Source organism: Alosa pseudoharengus, unplaced genomic scaffold (genome assembly GCF_046254945.1).
Source record: "Alosa pseudoharengus isolate Yale_2024_CS ecotype anadromous, Long Island Sound unplaced genomic scaffold, YU_APseudo_1.1 YU_APseudo_1.1_scf_10, whole genome shotgun sequence".
In the NCBI taxonomy this organism is placed as follows: domain Eukaryota; kingdom Metazoa; phylum Chordata; class Actinopteri; order Clupeiformes; family Clupeidae; genus Alosa; species Alosa pseudoharengus.
Genome location: NW_027468565.1, coordinates 33,026,791 through 33,041,596, shown reverse-complemented (window position 1 = coordinate 33,041,596; position 14,806 = coordinate 33,026,791). Strand labels below are relative to the sequence as shown.

The 14,806-nt window shown below is 44.7% G+C and overlaps 1 protein-coding gene across 1 annotated transcript in view; it reads right to left on the bottom strand.

Annotated features, from left to right (window-relative positions):
• The window catches only part of slc1a2b (solute carrier family 1 member 2b), a 30,641-nt gene extending 18,831 nt beyond the window's left edge, over positions 1 to 11,810 (bottom strand). The window contains exon 1 of the mRNA XM_076302139.1: positions 11,682 to 11,810. The gene's annotated coding sequence lies outside the window, so the exon portion shown is untranslated. The remainder of the gene's footprint in view (positions 1 to 11,681) is intronic.
• Between the last annotated feature and the right edge of the window lie 2,996 nt (positions 11,811 to 14,806).

The following is a 14,806-nucleotide window of genomic DNA, read 5'->3' as shown; positions in this document are numbered from 1 at the left end:
CCTCCCGCTATATTTCCCTCTCTTCTCTTCCCTCTCTTGTCTTCTACCACTTCTCCTCATCCATACTTCCACTAGTACTTACTATGTAGGTACTCCTATCCTCTAGCACTAATATTGACAGTGATACAGTGATAACCCCTAGCTATATTCTCCTCTGCACTGTAGTTAAATATTATTCTAACACTGTAGCTGTAGCCCTGTAGTTTAAAAGTGTACATTTAAAAATGCTTAAATGTTAATAGCCTAAATGTTATTCCATTACTGTGAGTCGCTTTGGATAAATGCGTCTGCCAAATAAATGTAAACGTAAATGTAAGAGTTGCTAAAGATACTTAAGGGTCATATGTGGCTTCACTTAGACACGCTTTATGCTTTAAGATGCCTTAACAACACTTGCAAATGGACGCACAAGTGAGTTGCAAAAGGAGTGCTGATTGGTTGCAGTTACTCATCATATAACCCAGTGTCAGAGACATTTTGTTCATTTTTCTCACTCAGACAGTGAATTTCCATTAAAGCAATGATAACTTAATACTGAGAAGCTAAAGCACATTACTGCAAAAAATAGAACTCACAGCAGATTTGCCGGACTCATAGGTTAACAATATAAATTTGCACAGACTTTTCTACTTCCTCATATTCCTCTCTTCACATAGTTAACACTGACTCAATACAAACTCCTACGGCACTGACAAAGACAAAGCGTGCCGAGCCGACTCTATTTCTGTCGCCATTTATCATTACTGTAATGCATTTCCTCCAGCGGCCCTCACACTAACACCATGCTTCTAATTTGAGCCCGAGACTGGCTGGACTTATTAAAAATGTATGGTCAGTGGATCAATGCAGTGCAGTGGAGCTGTCATTTTGCACACACTCTGCCCTGCAGGATTTCTGCACTGGCCAGAGATCAATGGTCAATCTCAGGCCTGGTGACCTCAGATAGGGTCATCTCAGTGCAGGGAATCTCATCATACTAAACAAACAAAGGAAAACATATCCAGATGCCTGTTTAGGTTCAACTGCATTTTTTTCCCCCATTTCATTTACGTTTATTTAGTTGATGCTTTTATTCAAAGCAACTTAAATTTAAGGACTGACATTAAAGCTATAGTGCACAAAATGAGGCTCAAATACTGCAATAAATAGCAAATAACGACAATAAATACTACCTTTACATACAGAACAGGATAAATAGAGGATGATTAACATATAGAATCTGAGGCAGATCGGAAATATGAGGCCCAGTAATGCTAGATGTTAGACTGGACAATAAAAGACACAGGGCAGTTGGATCTAAGCTAATCACTCCATAATGTCAAGACTTGAGTAGATTATATGACCATAATCTCAGCCAAAGATCCACTGCCCTGTCACAGCAGGGCACATGCTGCTATTAAGACACATTCTTAAATGCTCCTCTAGCCGTCCACGGAAACATATTCAATCATAACAATGGCATGGTAATTTGATTTCCATTCATTTTACTGCTTCCCACGGCTCAGAACTGAGTTAGAGTTTCTACAGATGTTAATGTCCTCACACAATCTGCACACAGAGCACATTTCATTCGGTGCAGCGTCCAGTGAGCAGCATCAATTGATGGCAATGTGGCGGTGCCAACCGGAAAAGAAACACTGCAACACATTAGTGAACTTCTCACGATTTTTTGATGGAGAGTTTACAGGGTACAGAGGAGCCAAGCATTTCTGATATCTCCTATAGGCCTACCTTTCTCTTTTCATTAACAATTCATTTTCATAACGTTCCTGGAGAAACGGCGATGGCAGAATGCATGACTGAGCCATATATGCTTCTCGCAGAGCTACAAAGTTTACTCTTTGTTTGGGGTGACCTCGTTGTTGCGGTAATGAGCTGGTGATTAGAGTGAATTATGGGAATCCTGATGCCTACGCACTGTCCGGACAGATAGGTCTTGGATAGGTCTTTCAGATGTGAGCAAACACACAGCAATTATGTGTTAATAACAACCCATTATGCCTGAGAGTGGCTGTCGGTGATTTGCTGGTCGATTCCTATTCATCTGGCAAATATGAGAGATGAAGCGGCAAGCAAGTGAGTGAGTGAGAGAGAGAGAGAAAGAGAGAGAGAGAGAAAGAGAGTTTTGGGATGTACCCACTCAGTATCCTATCCCGTTTCTGGCCTCACTTACTCTTCTTTCTTTCTCTCTCTCTCTTTCTCACTCATTCTCTGTTTCTTTCAGTTTTCTCTTCATTTGTTCCTCATAACCCATCCTTCTTTCCTCTACTGTACTTCCTCTCCCACGCTTATCCCCTGTCCTCTCTATGGCTGTTTGATTACACTGTCAGAATGGGCTGCTGTCAGAGTCACAACACAGGTATGGTGCAAGGGAAACTGGTGCACACACACACACACACACACACACACACACACACAGAGCGAGAGAGAGAGAGAGAGAGAGAGAGATACAGAGAGAGAAAGAAAGAGTGAAGCCAGATGGAGAGAGAGATAGAGAGAGAGTGGGGGTACAAATGAGAAAGAGAGAGAGATGAAACAGATGGAAGCTGCTTCCTTTCTGATGTCACTTGCTGACACCCTTTTTTCAGGCCTTCACTTCACTCCGCTAACATCCTCCTCACGCTGATAAGAGCGGCCTCCTCTCTCTCCCCCACTCGTCCCTTCTCCTCCCTCCTCGCCACAGTCCTCCTTACCCATCTTTTGCACTAGAGCTGGAGAAGGAACAGGAGCTGGAGCTAGCTGGAGACATATCATTAAGTGGAGGTGCATCTGTTTAATGGTGACGGTTGCGGGTTGCGGGGTGGTGGTAGTGGTGGTGGTGGTGGTGTGTGTGTGTGTGTGTGTGTGTGTGTGTGGGGGGGGGGGGGTCGGCTCTCTCCATCCCCACTGGAGCTCATTAAAAAGAGCCAGGCAAGCCCACCCTACCCCCACAGCTCACTGCACATGCCTCAGAGAGAGATGGGGATATGGGGAGAGAGAGAGAGAGAGAGAGAGAGAGAGAGAGAGAGAGAGCAAGGGGAGGGGGGATGCTATAGAAGCTGGCTGGGCTTAAAGATGTCAGCTGATAAGTGAGCTGACAAAAACCTATGGAAGTAATGACATGGACTCATCTTTAAATGTTCTCTGATTTATCAACCCCCACTCTCTCCGTATCCATCACAGAGAGAGAGAGAGAGAGAGAGAGAGAGAGAGAAAGCAAGAGAGAACAAGAGAAGCTGAAGCTTGCACATGCATAAATCTCCCTCTGCAATTCTGGTGAGTGTGTGTGTATGTGTGTGTCTGTGTGTGTGTGTGTGTGTGGGGGGGGGGGGTTCGAGGGGCCACCATTGGTCTTTGAATCGGACCATAACAAGGCCGAGGAGGATGGATGCTCCCTCACTAATTACTCACAAAGGCAAGCTGGGTCAGACTATAAACAATTAGTCCATTCCTCCAGCAACCCCTTTGTGTCCGTCCACCAAACCAAAAATGCCCATCCAGGAAGAGCCTTCTAAAACACTGCACCATTATAGAGCTCTCACTGCACACATCTGAGGAGAGCACTGGCCTATGATCTTTAGGTTTCACAGACAGTTGAATCAAACTGTGGGCTGCTTTGCACTTTCGACATGAATACACGAGTGTTCTATAGCATATTCATTTGCATTTTTTGTACTTTTTTCACTATCACAGCTTGTCACATATTTCTTTGTTTAATAATACATCTGTAATAAATCCCAATTCCGAATGAATGATTTATGCCACACGAAAATCGGGAACGAGAGGCGGCGCACGAGCAGCCCCGAGCACTAAATGAGATGGTCTTTCTGCAACGCCAACGCTCATGTCGCAAGCTAGCGATTTATTACCCCCATCTCTCTCTCTCTCTCTCTCTCTCTCTCTCTCTTTCTTCTCCCATTATGTCTGTGTTCAACACCTCATCTATGTTTCGCCGTAATGGATTCCACTACTGGGATCGATGGCTGTGTCGAAATGTTTAAAACCCCCAAACGCTGCTTATATTAGGCCACCATCAATTGACATAATTTTGCCTAAAACTGCAAAAACAGAAACTACAATCAGGACTCTTGCTCTACTCTGCTCAATTTCAGCATGCCGACCGCTGTCCTTTCAGAACCACAAGCATTCAAAGCACACACATGTGCAGACGATAAAGTATTTGGCTAGAGGGGCCGTCCGTAACGCTGGGGTAGAGCGAAGCTGACAGCGTTAAAGGAACACTGCTTCGTGATGGCGAGGTGTACAGCCGTTGGCCACGCCGTGTGAATTTCCCCGGGGGCTGGCCATGTTGTTCTTTCCCCGGAATTCTTCGCCGCATGTTTTGTCAAACTATGTAAATATTTCTTCAACAAAGTATTGGAATGCTACGGGGGCAGCCCCCACGGAAGGTGCAAGGATTCCTCCCATAATCTCATTACTTCATCACGCTCAAGACCCTTTACTAACCAATTAATTACAGGCTTTTTTTCTGTTATGTTCTAGGATTCTTCCATCTTTTTCCATAATGCGCGATGGTTTATTTTAATGCCAACGCATGTCCCGACGCTTGTTCATCCTCTCTACAGTACTAAACCCTGAAAAGAGATTTGAGACACAAAGGCAGACATTCCCTCAAATCCCCGAGGCAGCAGTAATCCCCTTTTACAACAGAAATGTGTAAATCCCGCTGCCGCAAACTCTTCATATCTAGTTACTCTTGAGCAGTGAGATAATGTGAGCAACAAATGGTCAAGCGATGTTGTGTCTGATGTCCATGTCTCAGTTTATTTTACATTGTGTACACACACTTCTGTATGTCCTAAGGGACATTTGTGGCAGGGGAAAGTTATTTTAGCATCGTTTGTGGAATAAACAAAAAAAAGATTGCTTCGAAGTTGACACTAGATGGCGTCAAACTCAGGCCTGGCACTAGGTCATTGGTTTGATTCTCAGAAAGCTCACAAACAGTGTGTCTCTTCTCCCTAAGTTAGCAAATATGAAACGCCAAGAGGAAGTCTGGGCAAGCCAAGGAGCAAAGAAGGGGAGCGAAGATGGGAACAGGAGTGATGAGAGTGGAGGCAGATCTGAGCAGTCAGAGCTCTCAGAGCGACTATAGGTGGAAGAGATGGACGAACGTACAGGCGGATGGAAGATTGCGGATCCTAATTAACCAGTGCATGGTGTGGTGAGCCAAGTTTCTTACAAAACCCCACTGTGTTTGACAGTCATTGATGCGAAGCGCTCTTGGGACACGCCAGCTCCTGCAGGATAATGGGGCAGTTTAGAGGCTCCGGGCGAGTTCACAGGGCCCAGGGAGCTGGGAAAGGTTGAGGAGGGGCTTTTAATTGTTTCCTCTTCTTTTTCTACCCCCTGCCATTCAAAAGAAGGGGGGGTGGGGGGTGGACTGACAAACAGGCAATGAAGGCAATTGTTTAGTGTTCCGCTGGACAAGCCCGGAGGTAAACACAACAAGGCTGTGTGCTCCGTCGGCTCGGCCTTGGGATGTTTTTTTTTTTTTTTGAAGGGGGGGGGGGGGTTCATGGCGGTTGGTTGGTTGAGTTTGGGAAGGGGGGGGCAGCAGGGGGGTGTAGAGAAGAAGGGGCCCTCCGGAAGGAGCTGTAGGAGGGCATGGGTGCCCGGGCCCCCCCACCGAATCGCGCGTATTGTCTGTGGTGCTGGAGTTCTCATGCATGTCACCCCCCACCCCAACTCCCATCCAGATAAAGGAGAGTAAAAGTGATGAAGCCCTCAGCGATTAAGTGAGTTTGTGGCAGCTCAGCTCCGCTCTGAGCTCCGAGCTCGGGGCTCCCAGCACTCAGTCTCTCTTTCAGAAGAGGACGGGGAGCGGGGGGGGGGGGGGGGGGGTGGGGGTGGATGAATGGGGAGAGGCAGAGAGCACTGCTGGAGTTCAGACATGCATACCAAGCAGCCATGTGAGCCCATTACGGACTGAGCTGAGAAGGGAGGGCAGTTGAGGGGAGAGTGGGTACGGCAGGGTGGAAATGGGGGGGGTGGGGGGGGTGGGGGGGTGGTAGCTCTCTCAAAGACGGTTTTGGACACTGAGGCACTGTCCAGCTTCTAGGGCTTCATCTGAGAGCTTTACATCAAACTGAACTCACACTCGTTCTCTTCTCTGTCAACTTGGGCAGTGAAAAGAGGGTAGGAAAAACATTTGCTTGTGTCCATTATGCTGTTTATAAGAAACAGATGCTGCATTGGAATGTATACTTGAGTACCACTATTCACGACCATAAGTTACTTTGTATTCCTTCTCGGGAGGCCTCCTTCACCTCACCTCAGATTTCCTTACAATGGTCAGTATGTGTGGCTTATTTGAGCACTGTAAACAGAGGCCTAGCTTTACGTCTATCAGATGGTGGTTGTTAATCTGAGTAGATCTGTTTGGAGCAGCACACCGGCTTGTTGTGAATGATTTCGTAATTTGGTTTAATTATGATTAATTTCTGGTCTGACAATGAGTGATTGTTCTACAGGGCATCGTCAGTGCTGCCAGAGACAGGGAGCAAAAACATTCCCCACCGCCTTCATGGAACACACACATGTACAGTACACACTGAACGTCCCCTCAACCCATAGAGCCCGAGCCCTCCTCGCTGGATCATGGTGGTAAGATTGGAAAGAAATGAATTAGATATTGTACAATCAAACTGTATACTGTCATTATGTGTTTGTTTGTTTGTTTGCTTGCTTGTGTGTGTGTGTGTGTGTGTGTGTGTGTGTGTGTGTGTGTGTGTGTGTGTGTGTGTGTGTGTGTGTGTGTGTGTGTGTGTGTGTGTGTGTGTGTGCGCGCTCTGGGAAACACACAGCTTTACTCTCGCCCTGACACGCTTCAGTTTTGATCTTATCAGTGCCAGGACTGCTAGTCACACGTGAGACAGACAGTATTGGCTTTTTCACTCGCCTGTCGTAAACCCTCATGCCTGGCCTTTTGTCCTGGAGATCTGACCATGTTATCACCTTCCTCTTGTACAAGTGGTCAATAATTGATGTTGTGTTGAGAGACTGTGTGTCAGTAGGTTTACACTTATGAAAGGAAGGACAAGTCAAAGTGTTCCTTCCTTCAATAAGACAACTAATATACTGACTAAATAAGCACCAACATTGAATTCCATGACAAGAATGGCTAACTCTGTGTACTACTTATGGATGGCACTTGGGCTATTTCATGTTCAATTACACATGACAAATAGTGACAGATGAATAATCATGAATTTAAATTGAAAGTATGGCCCCCAAACGTACTATTGTCCTTGTTTCCCTTCGATATACTGTAACATGTAGTTTCCACTCCTGGATAACTGGGCAACTTCCTGGAGATTTGACAGTGGAAACACCACATTAATCATATATAATTTTACAAATGCTGCTACGTGCCTAATCATGATATAAAAATGATGCTCCCTCAGACACAAAGAATTCCTTGAAATGCCAAGTAAACTGCAAAGTGAATGTGCGTGTGTGGGGAATTATACTGTGGCCGTCTGAGATCTGCGCTCTATGCTGGCTGCTGGTGGCTGAGCGGAGACGATGTCTGTTCTACCGTCCGCAAACACACATGAACAGATGCCTTTGTTAGTGGTGCCCATGGGAGGAGGCTTGCTCACAGCTCGCTGCAGATTTTAGCACTCCCGACAGAACGTGAGAAAACGGGACTGAACAGGAAACAAAAAGAAAAAAAGCGCATCCATCCTCTGAACGCACCCCTGCATACGTTTGTATGTACTACAGTTGTGTTGGATGGGTTTTAAGTGAAGATGCTTTTCATGTGACAGGGAAAGAGAGAGATACAGTGTGTGCATGAGAGAGAGACGAGGCAAGAAAGAGAAAGAGAGAGAGAGAGAGAGAGATGAAGGGAAGGAGTGATATGAAAAGACAGAAAAGGAGTTGGATGGCACTTTGGCAGCTCCTGAGTGTTCCCAGGAGGATTACTCAAACGCTACAGCAGACACCACAACGTGCCAGCTAGCCCACTCTCTACCTCTCAATAGAGTGAATGGAGAAACACACACACACACACACACACATATACACACACACACACACATTTATCTCTGCCTCTCTCTTTCACTCTCTCTCTCATTTTTTCTCTCCACACCTCTTTCTCCTGCCTTCTCCTTCCTCCCCCCTTTCTTTCCTTCTCCTATCTCCATCTCTCACTCCCTCCTTCTATCCTCCCTCTTCTCCCCCTTTCTTGTTTCTCTGTCACTGCCTCTCCCGTTCCCAGCTCCGTTAGTCCGCGGTGTGAAGTGCCTGCAGATTCAGCCCTTGTGCCTGTGGGCTCTGTTCAGCCATGACCAGACCTCTGCCACGACCCTCTCTCTCTCTCTGTGTCTCTGTCTCTGTCTCTCTCTCTCTCTCTCTCTCTCTCTCTCTCTCTCTCTCTCTCTCTCTCTCTCTCTCTCTCTCCCTCTCTCTCCTCTTCTGGCTGAAGGCAGCTTGACAGAGAGCACTGCCCAGCAGGGCTAAAGAAGCACACTGTCTCCCCTCAACTGATTCATCTTTTCTTCTCTCTCTCTCTCTCTCTCTCTCTTCTCTTTTTCACTGTGCAGAAAGACCTAATAGATCACCCACTGTTCCATGTTTCTCAAATCAACAGCCTTTTACTTGCCAGCCAGTAAACCCGGCGGCCTTTTTCTTCCTGTGCTGTCACTGTGTTTTACTATGAAAATGCAGAAGAGGATTGGGCCCGAGGAGGAAGGAGGGAGGGAGGGAGGGGGTGGCTCAAAAGACGCTCCGCGCACATCCGAAATCCTCCTAGGTACAAAGCTGCTACAAGGCAAGTTAAAGTGAGCAATGCCTTTAGAGTCAGCCTTAAATCATCTGAGGCACTAAGCAGGGCTTGCCTGTGGCTAAAGCCCTTTTCTCTATACGAGCCCTGCGCTATAGATTAGCGATGTGCCTTTGGCCCTGCGCCCTGAGGATTGCGTGGCCTGTGCTCCGGCCCGCTACCTTCATTTGTTTGATTTATTTCTTATTGGTGGCTGGCCCCTCCCCCTCACATGGGGCCCCGCCCCATCACCCCCCACCAGCTTTCCGCTGGCAATCAATCCCACATTCATTCCCCTAAGGATCCCATGCCCCCTGGTCTATTACACTAGACCAGTGATTAAACACATTTATTCTCCAAATAACCCATTTAATTGTTTTGCAGCGTCCTAACCCTAGTGCTTTGACATAATTTACTGTATATATGTGTGTGTATTTTAAATACACATCTTCTTCATCCCACCTTCCCACCACCAATCCACCACCTCCAAGATGCATTCTTCTGGCCTCAGCCCCCAGTCCCTTTGAACCAACACAAACAGGCCATGTCATGAGTGACACGTACCCTAATTAAACTAACAGTTCTTCACAGCTGTTTAAGGCCCGCGCTCAGGAGCCATGCGTTTATCACTGCTCCACTTCCTCCTGTGCCAGTCCGCCGGCCTTTTGTGTGTCAAGGCGGAGACGAATGTAGGCATTCATTGGATGAGGAGGTGTCGGGATGTGCGCCCTTGGACAATAAATATTGTTTGCATGGATTAAAATGCCACTCGTTTGCCATTTGGGGCCTCCGTGGTAGCAGAGGGATCTTCCCTCTTGGTTTCAGCCATTCAATTTGATCCTATTCCGGTTGCACCCAGAGTGTATCAGCAACATAATCTCGGGATACATAATCTACCAACACTCTGAATAACACAGCTCATTTTCAGATTTACTTGGCACATAGTGAGGTTGTATCAGAAAGGTGACTACACAAAGAAGCCACAAAGAACCTTCTTCTTCCAGCTGTCACAACCTTCACATCAAGCCCCCATGACTCCTTCACTAATAAAGATTTCATGAGTGACATCAGAGTTACCACAATAACTATCAGTGGTAATGAATACACTAAACACACACACACACACACACACACAAACACACACACACACACACACACAGGCACACCCACACACAGGCACACACACACACACACACACACACACACACACACACACACACACACACACACACAGGCATACCCACACACAGGCACACACACACACACACACACACACACACACACACACACACACACACACACAGTGTTGACTCATGTTGGAAAGTGCATTTATCCAAGCTTGGCCTCTGACAGCATTGAATCTCAGGCTGCCTTTTGTGCCGTTTGACATGTGGACAAATATTCCATCAGACATCGGCCAGAAGGCAGGTTTCAGAATACTGCATCCAACAAATACAACAATTCACCAAACCACTTGCCTCTTCAGGCACACACATTACATACACATCACGGTATATAATAAAACAACAGCTGTGCCCTTAGTGTAAAATACCTCCATAAATCAATTGCCATAACATTGTAGCGCACACAGCGCACGCCTGTGTGTGACTAATATACAGAGAATACAGACAGACATACAGAAAACGAGCCAATTAAAACGAGCCCCTATAGGAAACGAATGCCCTTTTCCTTATACTTCAATAAGAAAAGGCGATTCATTCACTGTGCATAGCTTATGCTACTCACAAGCTTCTAAAACCTTGCCTACTGACATCACTTATAGGCTACAAAAATTAAACCTTTACAAGTAGGCAACATGTTAATTTATCTATGCCTGTGATTTCGTTTTAAAACTATGTTAGTTGCTCTGGCCACACATACGTAGAGAGATAATTATATCTGCAGAAGCTTGTGATAGCACCTTGACATTTCAGCGCAAAGTGTGATGAGTTTAATTAACAGGCGTGTGCTGCCGCGCTGCTTATTTTCTTGAAAAGCAAGAAGTTTTTATTTTAATTTATTTTATTTTAATTTATTTATTTTTTACATTTTTTAGGATGGTTAATTTTGGAGCAGAGTATAATTTCGTATGATGGTGTAGAATAGCCTGTTCTTCAAAGTGCACTTATGTCATTTTTCCCTCTACAGCTGGCGACTCTCCGTTCTGCCTTGCGCCATGCCGCGCGCAGCTCCGATGTAAACAAAGCGCATGCAGCCATCGTGTTTGGCACCAACGAGAGCGGACAGAAAGCAAGCGGATCGCATTAACTGGATTAGATATAGCGATAAAACCAATGCTACAGTGACTCTTTCGATTACCACACAGAATGTTGCAGAATGTTGGTTTTGCACAGAGGATGGTAGCCTAACGCTTTTGTGACAATTCAAGCATGCGTTGGCAACATGCGGCTATAGTGTGAAAACTAAGAAAAAAACAAGCAAATGTTACTTTGGTGTCTGCCTGCACAAATTATTTCTTTGTTGGTTTTATGTTTTAATGCTTAACCTTTGTTATTCGTGTAGACGGCACTCTGCAAGGCAATGCCAAGAGACTTCAGGTGTTTAAAGCAATACATAAAATAAAATAAAATTGTGTTTTTTATAGCTACTGTGTACTGTTTTTTTAGTTAGCATACACAGTAAAACTATTTACGTCTTATTATTATTATTATTATTATTATTATTATTATTATTATTGGTGTTGATAGTGTAATTTACTGGTAGGCTAATGATAGTGACGGCAGTAGTAGTAGATGTAGTAGTAGTAAGTGACGGCTGTAATGGTGCCATAGGGTAGTATTAACTATTACCTAGAAGTTGTTACAGTGAAATAACCGGGTTATTTGATGGTGCACGTCAACAGCTAAGACATTCAAACCCAGACCGAATCCTGTGGAAGTCAAAGAAATCTCACCTGTGCTCTCGACCCCAGGAGGAACTATTTGCAGCAGCAGGTTATGTTGAGTCTTTCTCCCCTTGTGCTTTCTTGCATCCGCTTACGAAACGTTGAGCCGTCGGTATAGTAGGGTAGGTAGCCCTTAGCGCGCCCTGGACATAGGAGTGCTCCGCAGCCGTGCGAGCTGACGGATCTGTGTAAAGTGTAATCCGTGGAGCTCCGCGCTCAACAGTCCCACTGAATGAGGAGGATCTGCGCGCGAACTTGCTCTCGGGCGTTTACGTTCCCTTCATCTCCTCCCCTGCCCTCCTCCTCCTTTTTTCCCTCTCCTGTGCGTTGGAGTGATGATGATCCGCGTTTGGTCGACCTAAAGCCTTTCTGTGCATTCCTAAACGCTATTTAGGCTAACCTTTCTATTTAGAGGCACACATGTCAATTCGTCATTCTGAAATGCCATGATTTTGGTATGTATATGGTTAGAGTCACCATTGGATCTATAGTGACCTTCTAGAAAACATAGTATTAGTTTATGTGTCTGTCAGAACAGCTCATAATCTTTTAAGGTAAGCGTGTCCCCTGAAATAATGCTGGTACCAAGGGCATACCCTTGCATCTTTTGTTTTAAAGCAAAATTAGTTGGCAGTAGGCAACAGTAAGCCCTAACTGGGCTCTTGTCCAATGAGAGGTCAATCTTGAAATTGTACCATCAAGTGTATGGTCATCATGTTTGGCACTGCCGCTCTCATCATCCCCTCGTGTCCTGTGGTAAGCTGGCTATAAACTGGGCATGTGTAGAAACTCTCCAATTGAGTTTGTGGGGATCACTCAGATGAGCACTCTACCATGTGGAGAAGCACCTAAGTTAAAAAAAAAAGAAGTGTGAAGCTTATCTAGCTTATCAAAGAGCTAAAGGCTCTTTCAGCCTGTTGCCTGTGCTGGTGTGAGTCTGGTGAGGGCCAAATGGAAGCATCTGAAGTTCTGCTCAAGTCCTTGTACGCTCCATCAGCCTGGTACAGTTTTTCTCAGTTGCTTTGGTGCATTTCTCAGATCATAATGAACATTTGCACAACAGTTAGTACATTTTCTGAAAACAATTAGTGCAAACTGCACTGCATAGTGGATAACCTGCAAAAGCATGTATCTTGCTCAAAATGCTTAGTGTATGCCTCAAAAGCAATTACTTATGCCATTGAAATGGTCAGTGCAGTCTTTTTACTATGAAATGTATTGACTAAATTCATTATTTTTGGATTAACCAATACACTATGACTTGTTAGAATGGTTCTGCTTGTAGTAAAGAAGTAACGTGATAACATAATTAACATTTTAAACAGTAGTATGTTATCCTTCAAGAACTGCCGATATTACATAATTAGTTGTTTTCCCCTGACCTTAAAGCATTTTCTATAGACTGAAGACACCTTCGCTGCCAATCACACGTGTTGACTTTCTTCTTGAATCCTCAGGCTGTGTGTGTGTGTGTGTGTGTGTGTGTGTGTGTGTGTGTGTGTGTGTGTGTGTTGGTGTGTGTGTGTGTGTGTGTGTGATGGGGTCAAAGCAAGGTCAGTTCCTCTTAGCGTCAATTGATTGATGCCTATGTCATTAATGTCATGAGTTTTCAGGCTACTTTCATTTGTTTTCACAATCCCAATGTAAAAGAGTATTTCCACTTACATGTTTCTGTTAATCAGTTCGCAGACATTATTTGAACAATATTTGAAAAACTTATATATTTACACATGTCTGACCCATCATCAATATGACTTCTATTTTTTGCTATAAGACTGGTATTCAAGACTGCTATTGTGCTCCTTCTTAATCCTTTGGCAAAACTCTCATCCATTACAGGAACTAATAATAATAATAATAATACGTTTAAATTGTATAGCACCTTTCATACACAGAATGCAGCTCAAAGATTTTCATTATTTAAGAAGAACTATGTCACACATATCTGACCTATCATCAAAACAGCGATTTTAACAGTGATTGGATATTACCTATCCTGGGTGTACCCAGACGAATCTACAATCACATTTGAATTAATAGGTCTGATCGGTGACAGCCAGGCTAGAAATTACCGGTAGGAGCCTGGAGTTTTGTTCAAACACTTTTATGGTGTACTTTTATGGTGTACTTTTAATATGGTGTACTTTTTCTAGTTTATACTTTTACTGCTGTTGGTTATTGATCTGCCTGTTCTGTTTACTGCTTTTGCTTTTGTTGAGCCTCTGCGGTTTCATGAGGTTGGTTCGTCTTGTGAGATTTTGGTAAGATTTGAGGTGAAGATTCACATGCAATGTAAAAGGCCTAGCCTACTATTAGTGTGGAATATAACTGCTTTAACAATGCATGCGAAAGTGCTGAGCTCTATGTTGAAATCCTTAGGGTTGACCCATTAGGAACGTGATGGCCAGTGGCCATGCTGGGTATCTCTTGGACTGGTTATGGTTACACAATATGGCATGAGTGAGAGTGAGGTTTGTAAGGATATAACCACGGCTGTGGTCAGCTGTAGGTGTAGGATCCGAGTGGGGATGTCCTGGGATATCCCCACTCTGGAATGCCTCTCATCCAGTCAGAAATTGATAAGTAGTTCGACTGGACCGACAATAGCTTGAGATGTTGTTTTTAGGTGGGTTCGGACTTAAAGAATAAAGCACTATATCTGTTTGAGTGTTTCAAATGACCCTTTTAGTTTCCTTAATATGGTTTGTTTCCAAATGTGTAGCTTGTTATGTGCAACTCTAACTCTATATGATTACGTAAGCCCTGTGTAGTGGTATAACTGAGGGCCTCTTGAACATCCAGGAGAGTTGTCCAGACAGTGACATCAGAAGACACACTGGACATCACTAAGGACATCTGGGAGAGATGACCACTGAGACTCTAACCAACTCTTTGATCATGGTACAATAAGGAGACTTCAAACTTTATCTTTGATCTAACGCTGTAAGCCCATCATCCTTTTTTCATGTCTCAAGGGCCAGCTCCTTAAAGGAGAATTCCAGCGATTCCACAAGGTCATAGAGTACTGTCGGTACAGAAAAACAAACAAAAAAACAACCTGTTCTACCTAGCTCATGTTGCTGCAGCCAACAGCTACAGTGCTACACTCTGGGGGCTCATGAACATGCCTCCAG